This window comes from Armigeres subalbatus, chromosome 1 (genome assembly GCF_024139115.2).
Source record: "Armigeres subalbatus isolate Guangzhou_Male chromosome 1, GZ_Asu_2, whole genome shotgun sequence".
Taxonomy (NCBI): Eukaryota; Metazoa; Arthropoda; class Insecta; order Diptera; family Culicidae; genus Armigeres; species Armigeres subalbatus.
In genome coordinates, this window is record NC_085139.1 from 286,145,017 (window position 1) to 286,163,229 (window position 18,213).

At 41.4% G+C, this 18,213-nt stretch overlaps 1 protein-coding gene across 7 annotated transcripts in view; it reads left to right on the top strand.

The window, feature by feature from the left end:
• LOC134207675 (guanine nucleotide-releasing factor 2) overlaps nucleotides 1-18,213 on the top strand; it is a 226,688-nt gene that overhangs the window by 114,018 nt on the left and 94,457 nt on the right. The window contains exon 1 of one of the 7 annotated variants that reach the window (XM_062683466.1): nucleotides 657-1,366. The exons of 4 other annotated variants lie outside the window; for them this stretch is intronic. The gene's annotated coding sequence lies outside the window, so the exon portion shown is untranslated. Of the gene's footprint in view, nucleotides 1-656; nucleotides 1,367-18,213 lie in introns of those variants that run through there. 2 more of the 7 variants (XM_062683460.1, XM_062683461.1) reach the window with 2 other exon arrangements.

Here is an 18,213-nt window from a genome sequence, read left to right on the forward strand (position 1 = left end):
TCCGTTAAAAGCGGGGCTACTCAAAACTATGAGTTAAAATTGAGTAAAATTTCCGTGGGGAAAAAGAGACAGCAATACAATTTTACTCAGTTATTGAGTAGGTGAAAGTTAGAGTGAATAGAATGCTGTGAGGCGGCGAAGGATACGATGGGCAGGGTATTTTCCACGAATGCCGGGCAGCCGCAATCCTTCAGAGATGGTGTTCGTTTAAGATCTACAAAAAGGCTGGAGGAGAATCAGCGAGCTAGATGTTGGAGAGCCGCAAATCGAGTATTGTCTAATCAGTATTATCTGGGTAGATGTATTCGCGAGAAAACTCGCGAAATGGCCTTGGAAACATGTTAAAACCCAGGTGGCAGTTCGATTATCGATATCGAATCAAAGCCACCCCACCTGACGATTCGCGCTATTTGCACAGTCTCTTTAGCTCCGAGCCCCGCTGCTGCCGGTCGGTTTGTACTACTTGTCATCGCCTCTGCTGTTGCTTGTGGGGGACCTGGTTGGTTGCATTCTCTCATCATCGCCGGGTAGCCAGGCAGAGCAAATCGTGGGGCCAGCACAACAACAACACCAGCAACCAGGCGCGCGCGTCAAGCTCCGGCATGGGCCATGTTGGCCAATTTCTCGCAGTTTGATTTTTCCTCTACGATCGGCTAGTCGCGCTCTCGTTGTTGTTGTCGTCGTCGTCGTCGCCGTCGAGCGCGCGTTGCACTGAATAGAGACAGTCGTCGTCGGCATATCTTGTGCGAAGCGCGCACGTTGGCGTTGTTTGTCGCCGTCTTCGAATTCGTTTTCGTCTGCAGAGTGCCAGTGTGTTTACGTTTCGGATGACTATTTTGGAGCGTTAATTCGTAGCCGCTGTGATCGTTCCAGGGCCGTGTCCCGGTGGTGCACCTGGCGGAACGCTGGAAACTGTTATTTTTGCGATTTGCGTTTGCTTACCTTACACCCATTTTGGGTCTTGGGGTGTCTCAACCGCACGGGGTCAAGTGCCCGTAACTGTGCTCGCGAACTACGTGGAAATAGTGCAACGTCTGTTCTAGTTTACTGCTGCGAGGATTGGCGAAGTGTGGGATTTATTCGGTGGAAAATCATTAAAATCGAAGTATGATGGAGGATATTTTAAAAACTAGTTATCGTTATACCAGGATGCAGTGAATTGTGATGTAATTGCCCGAGCAAATAATTGGCGCAATTCTGAAGAGCGAGAATAATTAGTTACACTCTGAGGAAGTACATCTTATGCAAATCACTATCAGTGTAGAAACCTACGATGAATATTGAAGAAATTAACAGGATTGTGAGTTTGGAGGTGTGAAGACCAACGCATGGGTGTATGACACATGCGAAGTAAATAGTTTCGAAGGTTTGTTCAGCTGTGAGTTATTTCAAAAGTGATAAACAGTGTGGAATCCACAAGATACGTCGAATTCGTCAACCAATAATATAACGTTGGATTACAGAGACACAGTTAATTTTGTTCCAAGTTTTCAAGTTGCAGATAATGAATACTCTCTTCACCGGATTCCCTCTAATAGTTAATTCATTACATCACATCTTAAATGTGTTTTAGAAATACTACACAAAAATCGAAATGCTAAACCAACGTGTTTAATATTTTTCGCAGGCCTAATTGCATTTACAAACAATTCGTGTTAGAAAACACATCTTTCTACTACTTTTTACCAAAACAACTGTTTTGAATAAATGTAACTAGATGTTTTTATTTTAATCAATTAATCTACGAAATGATCAAGAGGAGAATTTTGTATTATTTTGTATTATTGCCGGAAGAACAGACATTTGGACACTTTTTCAAGAACGATTTTTAAAAAAATCAAATGATGCTTGTTTTCTCGGTATTAGGCTATATTTTTTAACACGGTTCACGAGGTTGAACATCAGAGTCGTACTGGACTTCCAATGGCCAAAACAGCTTCCTAATGACCGATGGATTCGTCCAACTTAATCGTGTCAAATGACACATAATTTTGTTTGCCCTAGAGTAGCACAATTATTTCGCAACCATTACTAATAAGATTGTCATTTGGCATTTATGGTTTGAATTTTCACAAACATCTCTAACAACGGTAAACAAGTTTTTAATAAGTTCGTACTAGACCAGTACGATGTTTGCCTTTTTCGAACACTAATTGTAGCAAAAGGCTATATGTTCGCTCCAAAAAACAAACTTTTTATAGGAAGCCCGGATACCCATCGTGTTACATACCAATCGACTCAGTTTGACGAATTAAGGTGATGTCTGTGTTGGTTTGAATGTATGTTAGAGGGGGCGTCGTGGTCATTTTTTCAAATCAATGATCATTCGAAGCCATTCTGGGTCCCAAACGACTGTGCAGAATTTGGGCCCGATTGGTTGCTTCCTCGCTTTCCGCTTTCCGCATAAAACTTTAGTGAAGAAGGTACGTCAAGTTATATCGCTTCGAAAATTGATTGTTCAAACCATATGCAAAAAGGTTTATTCTGCCAACACTACCGAACTATGTGGGCCAATAATTTAACTGAGTGTTATTTCAAAATTCAATACAAAAATTTCAAAACGAGTTATCTGCTTTTGTTAACAAAAACTCAAACGTCGTTAGGGCTTTGGAGCTAGATGGAAGTTATGTCTGGAATCATTTCACAAAGTAAAAATTCCGCCAAGATGGATGGAAGATGGGTTTTGTCCTCTGACAACCCTCTGTCCGGTAGTGTTGGCAAAAACATTGATTAATTGCATATGGTTTGAACAATCAATTTTCGAAGCGTAATAACATTTTTTATAGACCTTCCAGCTACGTGCCTTCTTCGGTAAAGTCTTTTGGCTTCACCTTCGTACCTTCTTCAGGCCATCTTTGCCTAACATCAGCTACGACCCGGGTGGCCTCATACTGTATCTCGATGAAGGCAATGATTCTCGCATCTCTTGCGTCTCAGGGCGCCCACATATCCTCGTCTTTGAAAGTCGAAAGCTTTTTCGTAGTCAATGAAAACCAAATAGAGGTACTCTTGAAGATCGTTGACCTGCTCCAGGATTATACGGAGCTCGACGATACGGTCCACGCAATATCTTCTGGCACGGAATCCGGCTTGCTGTCGTCGAAGAATCGCAATGATTTTTTCCAGAATTCGAGCTAGGATCTCTCTGCATAGAACTTTGAGAACAGTGCACAGCAACATAGTGCCTCGCCAGTTATCACAATATATAGTCGTCTCACAGAGGCACTTGGAATTGGTGTCTCAGGAATTGCGAAATAAACAAAGCAACAATCGGCATATTGAGCGGATGTGATGAGGTCGTTTTGGGCATTTCGGCTAATATGCGATCGACCCCTGGAACTTTGTTTGATTTCATGCTTTGTGCAGCCGTCCTTTATGCACTGACTCCACAATTCTCCCCGTGATTGTCTTTCAATATTGTTTCAGAGGGATGGGAAGTAAGTACTGAACATATTCCACCCAAAACGACACACTTTACGGTACCTCTCTTCGATGTTCTGATTAACTACTACTAAGCCCTTTAGCTTCATAGTTCGTGCACTTCTGAGCATTGAGGCTCCCTTGCCTGTGCCAGAAAGCACACCAAAGCCTTGAGGTCATCAAGCTCCTGTGGCCCGCTTGTATAGCCGTTTGGATCTATAAATATGACGTGACCTTGCTATTGACACGTGTGATACGTCTGACCCAAGGTGGTGGCTCGAACCAGCGAGACCAATCGGGGCTGTCGCGTCTTTACCAAGCACCGTCGCAATAATCTTCATCTCGGTTAGGCATCGTGACATATCGTAGAGGAGACAAATTTCCACGTTTGCTATTTTTCGACGTTGAGAGAGTCTGCCATGATATGTTGTCCCATCGATATGGGTGTTTTTCTTCTTTCTCCAGTACTAGGTATCGTGACGGGCTGAGACTCCGGCTCCTCTGAGTTTTTAATCCCTCTATCAAGGCTTTGGATTCTCTGGACAATTGCGCTTCATACGATGCTATGTGTCAATTGACATGATTCAGTTGTACAACAACACTGCATGTGTTGTAAATTCGCGTTTACATGACGATTTTGAGGTTTCGCGCAGATTTGGCGTCTTGATGAAAACTTAACAAATAATATCATAGATTTAACCTATTCAACCGGTTTTTCTTCTACACCTTATAAATGTCCATATTATTTTTTGGTTATATCAGTTCTAAAAGTGATACAAACCATAAACAAGTATACATACGTGGAAAAATATTCTTTTGGGTGTTCTAGACCTTCCAAACCTTTGCATATTTTGATCTTGATGTTTAACATGACTAACAAAGCGTTACGTGGGGTCCAAGGTGTATTTTGGAGCTGGAACAACTCCTTAGCATAAAATAACATGATTTCATTCAGATTTCAGTATTCCCAGAACATGAACATTCTATTCATACTCCAAACTATCTTTGACTTCTGACCTTTGTCGTCTATGTGATCAATAAAGCGTTATACGAAGTCTTCGTCATGTTTTTGAGCTCCATGGGGAATCACTTACTTATTACGAACATATAACCATATTACCATCACCATATTTTTTTTTTCTTCCTAAGCAATGAAGAGGGAATCTGCTCAACAGACATCCTGGGTTGTCCAGGAAGTGCGGGGTTGGGGACCACCTCCAACAGTAAACGAGGGAGGCAGGACCACATCCCCGACCCGATAAACCGTTTCCATTGCCGCCAAGCCCATAGTCCCTTCGGTACAACCAGAAAGTAATGCTTCAAAATGGGGCTAGTGCACAACGCACCCTCGAGGTTAGCTCGTGTCCTTGCAGCACCGAACATCGTGATTCGCTTTTTTAGAAGAACACCACTTCGCGCCTGCTTCCCTCTGCACGACTGGTATCAAGAATGATGATGCCGCGTGCACCCCAAATTGACCTCTCTGCGATAGGGTCTATTCGCCAACACACAGAGGGACTTGCCGACGCGGTGTTTACGCCTGCCCCAGCCTTGACGAGGACCCCTTTCCGTCCTCGGGCTCGATACCATGTTGTTCTTCGCGCGGCCACTTGTTCGATAAAAGGATCGAGTTCGACCACAGGGCATGACCACCGGTATGACCCATGAAGCCGACTCCGAACCCTTGGACCACCTCTTATTTGCGCCTGAACTAGCCATCCTTGAGTCCACGCGTCACCTTCTGTGTAGCTCCGAGACGATTTGGGCGATAGCCGATAAAACGGCGTTCCAGCCAACTTCATCTTTACACATCCTCCGAACTAGGTTGTCCGGGGTAGTGTCCAGCCCAAGCAGCACGCGCAACATCTTTCAAATAGGTGTTTGTTCCTAATAAATTGCATTAAAGACACTGGCAATACATCGAGTCACATTAAAGCCACTTCCCAGTTTCAGAAAATCACAATGTTTCATTTCCGTTTAAGTGGCGTCGCAATATTCTACCCATCTGACTTCTTGGGTGATTTAAAATTCGATGTGTTTCATATCAGAAACAAAACAGATAAGTTGCAGAATTAATAACACTTCGGTTAATTGCTGTTACGACAATGTTTCTGATATGTTGCAAAACACTTTGAGCTCAGCTGAGCAGTATTTTATTTTTGACAGTCCCCTGCATGTTCCGTATAAGGTACAATGAAGTTACAAATGACTTTGTTGTTTATGTAGTTCACTTGTAGCAGAATCTCCAAATAGAATTGTTGGTGTGATGGTTATAGTAGAAGGTTGCAAATCTCAAGGTCCATGGTTCGATTCCCGGTTGGGTTTTGTGTTTTTATTTTCATTGTAGCCGCAAGATGTTGCAAATAGGCTCCACCTCTTGCGCTTTTTGTGTCACAAAGGCGTTCCAAATACGACGCGTTGTGCATAAGTCAGACCTTTAGTAAGTCACACCACAGTTGTTGTTACTCACTGAGAAACAAGAGGTGTTGCTTGGGAGACCACATGTGGCAAGCATGTGGTCACGCATTGCGCGAAAACGTGGGCTCACGAACAACACGTGTTCCGCCGTTTCCTCTAAACCTGCGCACACCAAACACTCGGGCGAGGGCGAGCAAGCCAGCTGCGTTACCTGCACTGTGATTTTGCAGCACGCTCAAACGCCGGGCACATCGAACCTCGCCCGATTCCGCGAATCCTTGGGCCTCAGTCTGGGTAGACCTCGACTCCACGGATTTCACGGGTTTACACTTGGCCGTCCCGACCGCCCTCTCCAGCTTGGCGTCCAGCATCGACTTTCGAAGTTTCAGCAAGCTCCTCTTGAGTTCCTTACTGATATTATGCTTCGATGACGCAAAGTCGATGATGGCGTCCAGCTGTTCCGTCGCCACCTCGAAGGCCGAAAGCCCATCGCGTTTGCGGTTCATCGCCTTCACAAACCATGGGCCGTCTATAATCTCCACCGGCGGAACCTGGGAGATGGTTAAGTGACCCACGTTGGCGCTGCGCACTGAGCTGCCGACTATTGCCTCTGGCCTCCTAGGCGGAGACCTGAACAACCCACCTCTTGCGAAGGGGTTGTCGCCTACACTACTACCACTAATTGAAGAATTGACTTGGTTTTCCATTTTGGTCCCACGAGTGGCTCGGGAAAAGAGGTCCACCACGCCAGCATGACGCGGTAAGGGACAATTACTGTGGAGGGTGCCCAGGTACCCCACAGGCTCCGTTAAATGCCTAGCTCATTATTTCACCCCCCTGGTCATGCATCCCCTCAGCACGGGTCGCTTAACGCCTTGGGATTAGGGGTTAGGGACGATGGTCCCGTTTGTCGCACCCACTCACTCTAGCTGATGTCAGAAGGACAACAGTGCCCAGACTGCACTACCGTGGAAGCGTGAGATTGGAACTTGTGAGGACCAGAGCTGTGTAGGTCGCTCCTTCGAAATTGGAAATGCTCTATAGAACATCACTAAACTATTAATAAAAATAACAAAGTGTTTCCAAAATATCAACAATATTATTCCTGAGTTCAGTTCTTAAGTGTCGATAAGGCCAGCAAAGCTATCTACGAGGTATCGGTTTCACTTTTGAGCTGGAATAGCTCCATAGTACCTCACTTCCCTATCACATGTCACAGTATTCCCAGGGCATCCATGATACTCCAAACTATTCTTGAGTACAGATATTGATTGTCTGTGACTTATATGTTGATTTTTGACCAAACATTTTGACCTTGGTTATGAAGGCATTACATTTTTTTTGACGTAAACTACGTCTAAGGGGAAGACTCGAATACAGGGTGTAAAATGAAAATTTCAAAAATTCGGAACCGTCACGAAATCATGTAGTATTTGTAACATTATTAGGTGCTTTATCCTTCAATGGATTTTAAAGATTTATATATCATTCGATTCGCAAAATTTCCACCAATTTGCCAGTAGTGTTGAAACTTTTAAGTATCAACGCTAAACTATTGAAAATTTTAGTTCTTTCATGCATCATGCAACCCCTATGTAGCGCTTTCCAATCCTTGGTAATTGCCTACTTTAAGGGTATTATCAATTGTTGAACTGGGATGTATAAATGGGGTGACCCAGCTACTAGACAGTGGGGTCCCTACTCTCTCACAAAATCTATACTATATATGTATAATAGCCCTGTTTGTCTGTCCGGTGACTTGCTAACCAGACGCAGCACGCGGGGAAATTCTCACAAAAAATAAAATATTTGACACTTCAATTCTTTTTTACTATCAGATGCAGAAAACAAAACCAGTGACAACCTTAGACAACCAGACACAGCATTTGATGAAAAAAATCACAGACAACAGACGTTGAAAATTTTGATTTCTGCTTGAAATAATGAACCGTTTATTTTGGAAAAAAAAAACAGATTAATCCACCTAGCGGCGATGATGCCTTTCTCGTGCATCGTAAAATGTACTGAAAAAATCATATAAGAAAGGTCAACAAAGCACTTTAGGAGAATAGATCGCATATTTTCTATCATTCTGCATGTTTTTGTATTAATTACTATGCATTGCCACCATTCTTGAAAAAAAAATTTTTTTTTCGATTTCGAAAAAAAATTTCTAAGGGAAAAAAACAATAATTTTCAAAAACTTCGAAATGCAATGTCCGATTGGGCCAATTTTCAATTGCAAACAATGGGACCAATAGCAAAGAATGGGATTCCCCGTCGAATGCAACTTGTTGCGAGTAAATCGGGTAAGGCTAAGTTCCAAAAAGTGTGTCTACAAAATGTGTACACATACACACACACACATACATACGCACATACAGACATAACCTCGATTCGTCGAACTGATTCGATCGGTATATAACACTATGGGTCTCCGGGCTTTTTATCAAAAGTTGTTTTTTGGAGTAGTCCTATAGCCTTTCGGTACAACTTTGTTGTACGAGAAAGGCAAAAATAAAAATACACTTGTCGCGGGCGCTACTGCGTACAGCGTCCACAAATAAACTAGTTTTTAGATACCCATAATTCGTTATTGTTGTCGTTGCCGGTCCATCTCATCGTGAGTCCATTGTGTACATTTGTCCATGTCGTGTATCCAACGATCGTTGCATTGTTCGGTTGCCATTTGTCCGGTGTAACATTTGAGGTATGCCTCCGACCGAGAAGAACATGTTGTCAGTCGTCGTCAGGCAGCCGTGACGGTAAAGCGCGTTCCCCAAAACGCAGCCGTATGAGCTACGAATACGGCGACTGACAAGGGTGTGGTGGACGGGCTGGGAACCGAACCCATGACCATTCGCTTATAAGGCGAACGTGTAGCAATCTACGCTACGGGATTCCCCTATGATGCACAATTACAAATTAAAAAATATGAAGTAAAATACCTATGCATTGATAAAAAGGACGTTTATTTATTTTAGAAGCATTTTACTGGAATTTAATATCACATCACAAAGTATACTTAATGTACTAAATGACAAAGTATAGTAATCACCTCTTTCCAATGTTCTGCTTTGATAATTAAGCAAAAAAAAAGTTATCATTTTTTATTTTTTTTTAAACAAGAAACGATGGTGCCAATGAAATGTATGGGAAAAATTTGTGCTCAAAAGTTTCATCTGCTCAAAAAAAGTCTGCCTGCAAAATTTCAGCTCAATCGGACGGTTAAAGTTTGACTTTTTTGAAACACGAAAATTTCCCAATAGGGAGTGGATACATGAAAATTTCGAAATCGAATTTTTATTTTTGCCAAACGTCTTAGAAATGCATGAAACGTGGAGATCTTCTAAAAAAATGAATTAAAATGACTTTTTGGGACATAGACATTTTTTGGACTAAGAATTTTTTTACAAATCAAATTTCACATTTAAACTTTTTTAGAAATCAAATGTCTTAGAAATGCATAAAACGTAGAGATCTGGTGTTATCTCGAAAATAAAAACTTTTGGAAATATTTGACTATTTGCGTTTTTTTTCCGAGACCAAATTGTTGTTTAAGAGATAACACCAAATCTCGACGTTTCATGCATTTCTTCATGTTTTCGAAAAAATTTCTTTTTCTCCGAAATTTGAATTCTTAAATTCTCAAAGTCATACTTTTTATGAAGAAAAAAAATCCGAGGTTATTTAAACCAGATCTCGACGTTTCATGCATTTCCAAGACATTTGACATCAAAAATAAAAAAATCATTTTTTTTTCAATTCAATTTTTCAAAACTTCACTTCAGTGGTGAAAATGGACACTTTCCCAAGGAAACAAGGTTCCGGGAATAGCCGGAGGGTGGCTAATTTGGTCAGGAAACACTTCAAATTTCCATCAGTTTACTTGTTTTGCAAAATCATGAAGTTTGGCATGTCGCAAGATAGAATCAGGTTCCGGAGATACACGGAGGATGACTATTTCGATCAAAAAACGTTCATTTGGCCCTCAGTGTACACAAAACGGATTTCTAGGCCGATAAACAAGTCGTCGCTTCTTCCGGAAGACAGGAACCTCCAGTATGTTAAGAAAATTATTTTGAGCTTTTTAGTGGAATGTCTTCACTTGTCAAACTCGTCTTATGACAAGTAGTGAACCTCCAGTATATCCGATTCTTTTTTTACACGGGGGATGCGTTCCGTGTAAAAAAAGTTTTCAGTTCAAAATTCGAAAATCCGTGTAAAAAAATTTTATGATTTCTCGACAAATCATGCAAAAATGAGCAACTTTGCAAAAATTTTGTATGGGATTTTTTACACGGCCGTGTAAAAAAAAATCCGTGTAAAAACAGAATCGGGTGTATATCCGGGACCATGGTCTGACCATTCTACAAAAATTGATCAAAGTATTTGAATTCGCTGCCAGCACAGGAAATGTAGCAAAAGAGCTTGCAAGAAAAATTATTAGGGAAATAATATTTTGTAGAAAATTCAATTTAACACGTAGAACATAATAATAACATCAATATCATTATTGTGCATTTTTGTTTTCATTTTAACTTTGCTTACAAAGACAGGTCGCATCGCCACAACAACTGCCTTTCAAGGAAGTATTCTATGAAGTTAATGCGTTGATTTCCTATATTCAAATAGTTTATAAGCCATCCACGGAATGATCTAATTATTCTCTCTAATTATTATACAGGGGAACTGTTCCGTTTTCCATCTCACTGAACATATATTCATCTCATCCCAAAACAGAAAATACAGCACCAATCTCGTCGCTTCTTTTTACTAACACACGTGCTCACTGCTGAAAAAAAATCACGAAAATAAAAAAACTAACCAAATTCCTTCTCATTGCTTTGTTTTTGATGGGATGGAAATAGGAGCTATGGGATGAAGTGCCGAACCGTTCCCCTATATATACTGCAAATGACGCGTGCACTATCAAATACAACTCAATAAACTAAAACTCATGGAAGACTTTTAAAATAGCAAAAACAATCGATAAAGGTCCAAATTTGAATCACTCTAGTGGGCAAAGGAAACGTAAAAATGCTTGAAGAAGAGTTTGATCCGGGTCATATTGACCCGAGCACTATTGGAAGGCACAACTGTGAGTTGACGAACGTTCAGCTGGGTTATTGATTTCCAGTGAAACAAAAGTTTTTATTGCTTTATGCTCAGGCTGAAATCGAATAATTGAAAATACAAAAATTGTTCTTAGATGCCGGTTCGTTCATCGAGCCTAGGACGGTCTTACTCTGCAGCCGCACGCCTCAATACTGAAATGAGGCTTAATTGCAGATTGTTTTGACATTTAATATATATTTTTTGTGGTATCTTGCAGGAGAACATGCCTACGCAAATATCTGATGATGTGAATATTATCATTCTACATTACTGACCGCAACAATTGCCTTAACTTTTCTGAACACCCTGTTGAATAGAAAACCCAAGCAAATTTTGCTCTGAACATCGGTATGTACGCTAAAGAATCTAAACTAAAACCGCAGATGTCGATTAGAGACAGTTAGATCGCACACTATTTGCAGCCATTCATTCTTGCAAACTTCTTCCCTTGAGACGGAAGTGACCGTGCACGGCTGCCCATTGATTGGGCTACTTGGGTATTTGCTTCTGCACGGACCGTATCCATCACCCAAGTCCAATACAATGAGGGTGAACCTCCTGGAGACGAAGATCGTCATACGTAAAAAAGACCAACGGAGATGATGATGAGCGATTTAGTGCGGTGAATGTAGCTTTGTCCGCAATGGAAGGAAATCTCCAAATTGTTTATCTTTTCTTGAACTTTTGCACCAAGATGACGCACTTATGGTTGAGTAGCCAATATTGCGGCCAAAATTATGTTTGCTATTTTTAGTGACTTTGGACAAATGACCAAAGGGCATTTTTTTTCGATTTTTGTCAACAATCACATACATAAATATCATTTTGTTAGAATTATGTTTGCGTTTCAGTCATTTAAATAAAACTTGTAATAAAATTACAACTTTTGAGTGACTTTAATGATCATAATAATAAAATGAAAAGAATAATAAGATTTAAACAAAATTAAAATATAAAATAAAAAGAGGCCCGAAAGAGTTTTTTTTTAAATTAATTACAACATACAAGAAAAATATGTTATGAAAATCAAGATAAAATCTGATAAGGATTGTTTGTGTTCCATACTTTTATTCTTTCATTAAAAAACGAGGATGTATATTATAACAATAGTGTGGCTTGAAACTCAATATCCAACACTTATCGAGTAAAAATTTATGCAAATTTGTAGAAAATATTTAAGCATAGTAAAATGTTGATAAATTAAACATGCGCATTTTTCATTTGCATTTTGGTCAACCATTTGTTCTAGCTCCTCCAATGTGCGGCGCACGTTGAGATGTTTTATGACTCTGCTGGCCGAGCTTCGCTACGATGAGCTAGGAATGGGCCGTGAGAATTGTGGATGCTGCTGCTGTCGTTCGTTTCCAATTTGGTTAACAGTTTTAAGGTAATTTTCGTCCACTGATAAATGTGAACGGTGGTGCGCCAAGTGCAAGCAGCTGACCGGCGGCTTATACAAAAATCAGGCTGGCAAATAGCCTCATTTAAAGGGTTTTGCCTTTCTCGATGCCCATATAGGTTAACGAGTGTTCATGAAAAAAAGACTAAAGTTCAAGCAACGCAGGCAAGTGATCGAACGACACAACAATCCACTTAAACTGTGGACTTTAATGACATTATGACAACTATGAACTTAATCTATTGCATGGTTGGTTCAATGCTCAATATTGAAATTTAGCTGCAACAATTTCGCATGAACTTTCCCGAGTGCCTTACATAGTATTGACGCGTTTTGGAGCCTTACATCATATACAATTACTTACATATGGCCAAATAGTATTAAACAAAATATAGAAATTGAAAGTATTTGAATCATGCTGCTCAGTATTTTAGTATAGTTTATACCCATGTATATTAGCTATCACGTAGCAGCAGCCTTCTTGGAAATAATTAGTTATGCACTGGCTGTACAACATCTGAAAATTTTAACCCACCTCTTGTTTGGGCACTAATTGGACAACAATAGCGCATACGTCCATAATTATAAATCAATGAGATGCTTATTCATCTAATCGCGTTTCAATAACCGTAATAGGATCATCCAAAATTAGAAACGTTATTATTCATTTTTTGGTCATACTTATACCAAGCTTGAAATCATTATTCAAATTAGTTCACTCGAACTCGGAGGAGACACCATTCGACACAAATACCTTTGAACGTCATAACCCCTAACAGAACCATGGCGTGTTTCATCAATGTTGAATATTTATTCGTTTTTTCCTTCCATGCCGGATTCGCTAACAGTAAGATAATTGTAAATGAATTCTGACGATTGGGCCTCTAAAATGTGAAGCAAACATGGACAGAACTAGAACTGCACAGTTAGACAATAATTACGTTTAATGATCTCTCATGTTTGGGTTAGCTGAAATTGGTGGAACGATGCGCAGCAGTTTATCCACCTACTCTTCCGCATGAGCCAATTTTACAACACCGACAGTCGTAGTAGGTATGTGAAGTATGACCCAGTGCTGCGTTTATGATGTCTTAAATTACTTCCCGATTGGTATACGCAATCCTTGAAAAGCACCTGCTTCCGAACATAAGCTTTGCGCTGTGATTTACTTGTGACCTATACTAATCCCCAAAGAAAAAAAATACAAAAACAAATTATCTAATAAGAATTACTTGCAGGTGCCCAGCTCGTTGCGATTATCGTTCGATTGGTCGTAAGAATTTGGAATGGTTTGCTCTTTCTTTCAACTGTGCACTATTTTTCCAACAAATCCGAGCTGGATTTCATTGAGTAAGGACTAAGGAGCCAAGCACAGAATATGAAAAGGGTGATCCAATTTTTATATACCATTGCATTGGTACAACCTACAACCCTTAAGTTTGACATTCGCTGCTAGGTTGATCAGATAAACACACTCCTGAAGCTATTTGCGTCATTTGTAGATGGGAACGTAATTGGATAACATATCGTGTATCGAGCGTTCAAAGTGTTTTAAATACCTAAATAAAATTTCAATCTCACTTATGATTATAAATTATAAATTAACAATCACTGATCAAGTTAGTCTACATGTAGTATTGATATTCCAAAAATCTAAACGATTATTGCAATTAATGAACTGCTAAGGGCCCTCCTTAGACGTGCGGTAGGACGCGCGGCTACAAAGCAAGACCATGCTGAGGGTGGCTGGGTTCGATTCCCGTGCCAGTCTAGGCTATTTTCGGATTGAAAATTGTCTCGACTTCCCTGGGCATAAAAGTATCATCGTGGTAGCCTCATGATATACGAATGCAAAAATGGTATCCTGGCTTAGAAACCTCGCAGTTAACAACTATGGAAGTGCTTAATGAACACCAAGTTGCGAGGCGGCTCTGTCCCAGTGTGGGGATGTAATGCCAATAAGAAGAAGAAGAACTGCTAGACTGAACATGAACTACAAAAATGTAAATCCAAAAATATTCTTCGGAATTCTAGAAGAAACCTGTCGGGATTCGAGTAAAATCCTGACGTGATTGGAGTTGAATCTTGACGTGGCTGGAGTTGAATCCTGATGAGATTTAAGTAGAATCCTGACGGAATCATAGTAGATTCCTGACGGAATTCGGGTAGAATTCTGAACGGATTCAAGTAGAATATTTACGGAATTTGAGTAAATCTTGATGGAATTTGAGTAGAATCTTGACGGGATTTAAGTAGAATCCTTACGGAATTTGAGTATGATCCTGTCGGGATTCGAGTGGAATTTTGACGGAATTCGAGTAGAACCCATACATGCCCAAGCAACACCTCTTGTTTCTCAGTGAGTAACAACAACTGTGGTGTGACTTACTAAAGGTCTGACTTAAGCACAATGCGTCGTATTTGGAACTCCTTTGTGACACAAAAAGCGCAAGAGGTGGAGCCTATTTGCAACATATTGCGGCTACAAAGAAAATAAAAACACAAAAACAAACCGGGAATCGAACCATGGACCTTGAGATTTGCAACCTTCTACTATAACCATCACACCAACAATTCTATTTGGAGATTCTGCTACAAGTGCACTACATAAACAACAAAGTCAGTTGTAACTTCATTGTACCTTATACGGAACATGCAGGGGACTGCCAAAAATAAAATACTGCTCAGCTGAGCTCAAAGTGTTTTGCAACATATCAGGAACATTGTCGTAACAGCAATGAACCGAAGTGTTATTAATTCTGCAACTTATCTGTTTTGTTTCTGATATGACACACATCGAATTTTAAGCCACCCAAGAAGTCAGATGGGTAGAATATTGCGACGCCACTTAAACGGAAATGAAACATTGTGATTTTTTGAAACTGGGAAGTGGCTTTAATGTGACTCGATGTATTGCCAGTGTCTTCAATGCAATTTATTAGGAACAAACACCTATTTGAAAGATGTTGCGCGTGCTGCTTGGGTGATTCGTGTAGAATCCTAAGCGGGATTCGAGTAGAATCTTAATAGGATTCGAGTGGAATTCCAATAGAATTCTTTCAAGATCCGAATAAAATCCCGATGAGATTCGAGTAGAATCCTGACGGGATTCAAATAGAATCCAAACGGGTTTCGAGATGAATCTAGACCGGATTCTAGTAGAATCTTGATGTTAATCGAGTAGAATCCTGACGAGCTTGACAACCCTAACGGCATTCGGGACTCGAATATAATCTTGACGGGATTCGAGTGCAATCCTGACTGGAATTGAAGAAATCACTAACGGAATTGAAGTGATGAACTTAACATATACATGAAAATATAAATCTCTTGAATGGAGAAAATATACTGCCTGGATTCGAGTAAAATGCTGACGGGATTTGAATGGAATCCTGACAGAATTATAGTAGAATTCAAACATAATTTGAACAGAATCCTAACGGAATTCGTGTATACGAGATACTAGTAGCATTCGAGGGCCCTCCTTAGCCGTAAGACGCACGGTAAGACGCACGGCTACAAAGCAAGACCATGCTGAGGGTGGCTGGGTTCGATTCCCGGTGCCGGTCTAGGCAATTTTCGGATTGGAAATTGGCACGATTTCCCTGGGCATAAAAGTATCATCGTACTAGCCTCATGATATACAAATGCAAAAATGGTAACCTGGCTAAGAAACCTCGCAGTTAATAACTGTGGAAGTGCTAAATGAACACTAAGCTGCGAGGCGGCTCTGTCCCAGTGTGGGGATGTAATGCCAATTAGAAGAATAAGAAGAAGAAGAAGTGGCATTCGAGTAGAAGAGACGAAAAATCCTGGCGAGATTCTTGTTGAATTTTCCTAACGGGATACGAGTAGAATTCTAACGGGATTTGAGTAGAATCCTAACGGGATTTGAGTAGAATCCTGTCGAGATTCGAGTAGAATCCTAACGGGATTCGATTAGAATCCTAACGAGATTCGAGTAGAATCCTAACGGGGTTGGAGTATAATCCTAACGGGATTGGAGTATAATCCTAACGGGATTGGAGTAGAATCCTAACGGGATTCGAGTAGAATCTTAACACGATTCCAGTAGAATCCTAACGGGATTCGAGTAGAATCCCAACGGAATTCGAGTAGAACCCCAACGGGATTCGAGTAGAATCCCAACGGGATTCGAGTAGAATCCCAACGGGATTCGAGTAGAATCCCAACGGGATTCGAGTAGAATCCCAACGGGATTCGAGTAGAATCCCAACGGGATTCGAGTAGAATCCCAACGGGATTCGAGTAGAATCCCAACGGGATTCGAGTAGAATCCCAACGGGATTCGAGTAGAATCCCAACGGGATTCGAGTAGAATCCCAACGGGATTCGAGTAGAATCCTAACGGGATTCGAGTAGAATCCTAACGGGATTCGAGTAGAATCCTAACGGGATTCGAGTAGAATCCTAACGGGATTCGAGTAGAATCCTAACGGGATTCGAGTAGAATCCTAACGGGATTCGAGTAGAATCCTAACGGGATTCGAGTAGAATCCTAACGGGATTCGAGTAGAATCCTAACGGGATTCGAGTAGAATCCTAACGGGATTCGAGTAGAATCCTAACGGGATTCGAGTAGAATCCTAACGGGATTCGAGTAGAATCCTAACGGGATTCGAGTAGAATCCTAACGGGATTCGAGTAGAATCCTAACGGGATTCGAGTAGAATCCTAACGGGATTCGAGTAGAATCCTAACGGGATTCGAGTAGAATCCTAACGGGATTCGAGTAGAATCCTAACGGGATTCGAGTAGAATCCCATCGGGATTCGAGTAGAATCCCATCGGGATTCGAGTAGAATCCCATCGGGATTCGAGTGGAATCCCATCGGGATTCGAGTAGAATCCCATCGGGATTCGAGTAGAATCCCATCGGGATTCGAGTAGAATCCCATCGGGATTCGAGTAGAATCCCATCGGGATTCGAGTAGAATCCCATCGGGATTCGAGTAGAATCCCATCGGGATTCGAGTAGAATCCTAACGGGATTCGAGTAGAATCCCATCGGGATTCGAGTAGAATCCCATCGGGATTCGAGTAGAATCCATCGGATTCGAGTAGAATCCATCGGATTCGAGTAGAATCCCATCGGATTCGAGTAGAATCCCATCCCGGGATTCGAGTAGAATCCCATCCCGGGATTCGAGTAGAATCCCATCCCGGGATTCGAGTAGAATCCCACCCCGGGATTCGAGTAGAATCCCATCCCGGGATTCGAGTAGAATCCCATCCCGGGATTCGAGTAGAATCCCATCGATTCGAGCAGAATCCCATCGGGATTCGAGTAGAATCCCATCGGATTCGAGCAGAATCCCATCGGGATTCGAGTAGAATCCCATCGGGATTCGAGTAGAATCCCATCGGGATTCGAGTAGAATCCCATCGTGATTCGAGTAGAATCCCATCCCGGGATTCGAGTAGAATCCCATCCCGGGATTCGAGTAGAATCCCATCCCGGGATTCGAGTAGAATCCCATCCCGGGATTCGAGTAGAATCCCATCCCGGGATTCGAGTAGAATCCCATCCCGGGATTCGAGTAGAATCCCATCGATTCGAGTAGAATCCCATCGGGATTCGAGTAGAATCTCATCGATTCGAGTAGAATCCCATCGGGATTCGAGTAGAATCCCATCGGATTCGAGTAGAATCCCATCGGGATTCGAGTAGAACTCATCGATTCGAGTAGAATCCCATCGATTCGAGTAGAATCCCATCGGGATTCGAGTAGAATCCCATCGGATTCGAGTAGAATCCCATCGGGATTCGAGTAGAATCCCATCGGATTCGAGTAGAATCCCATCGATTCGAGTAGAATCCCATCGGATTCGAGTAG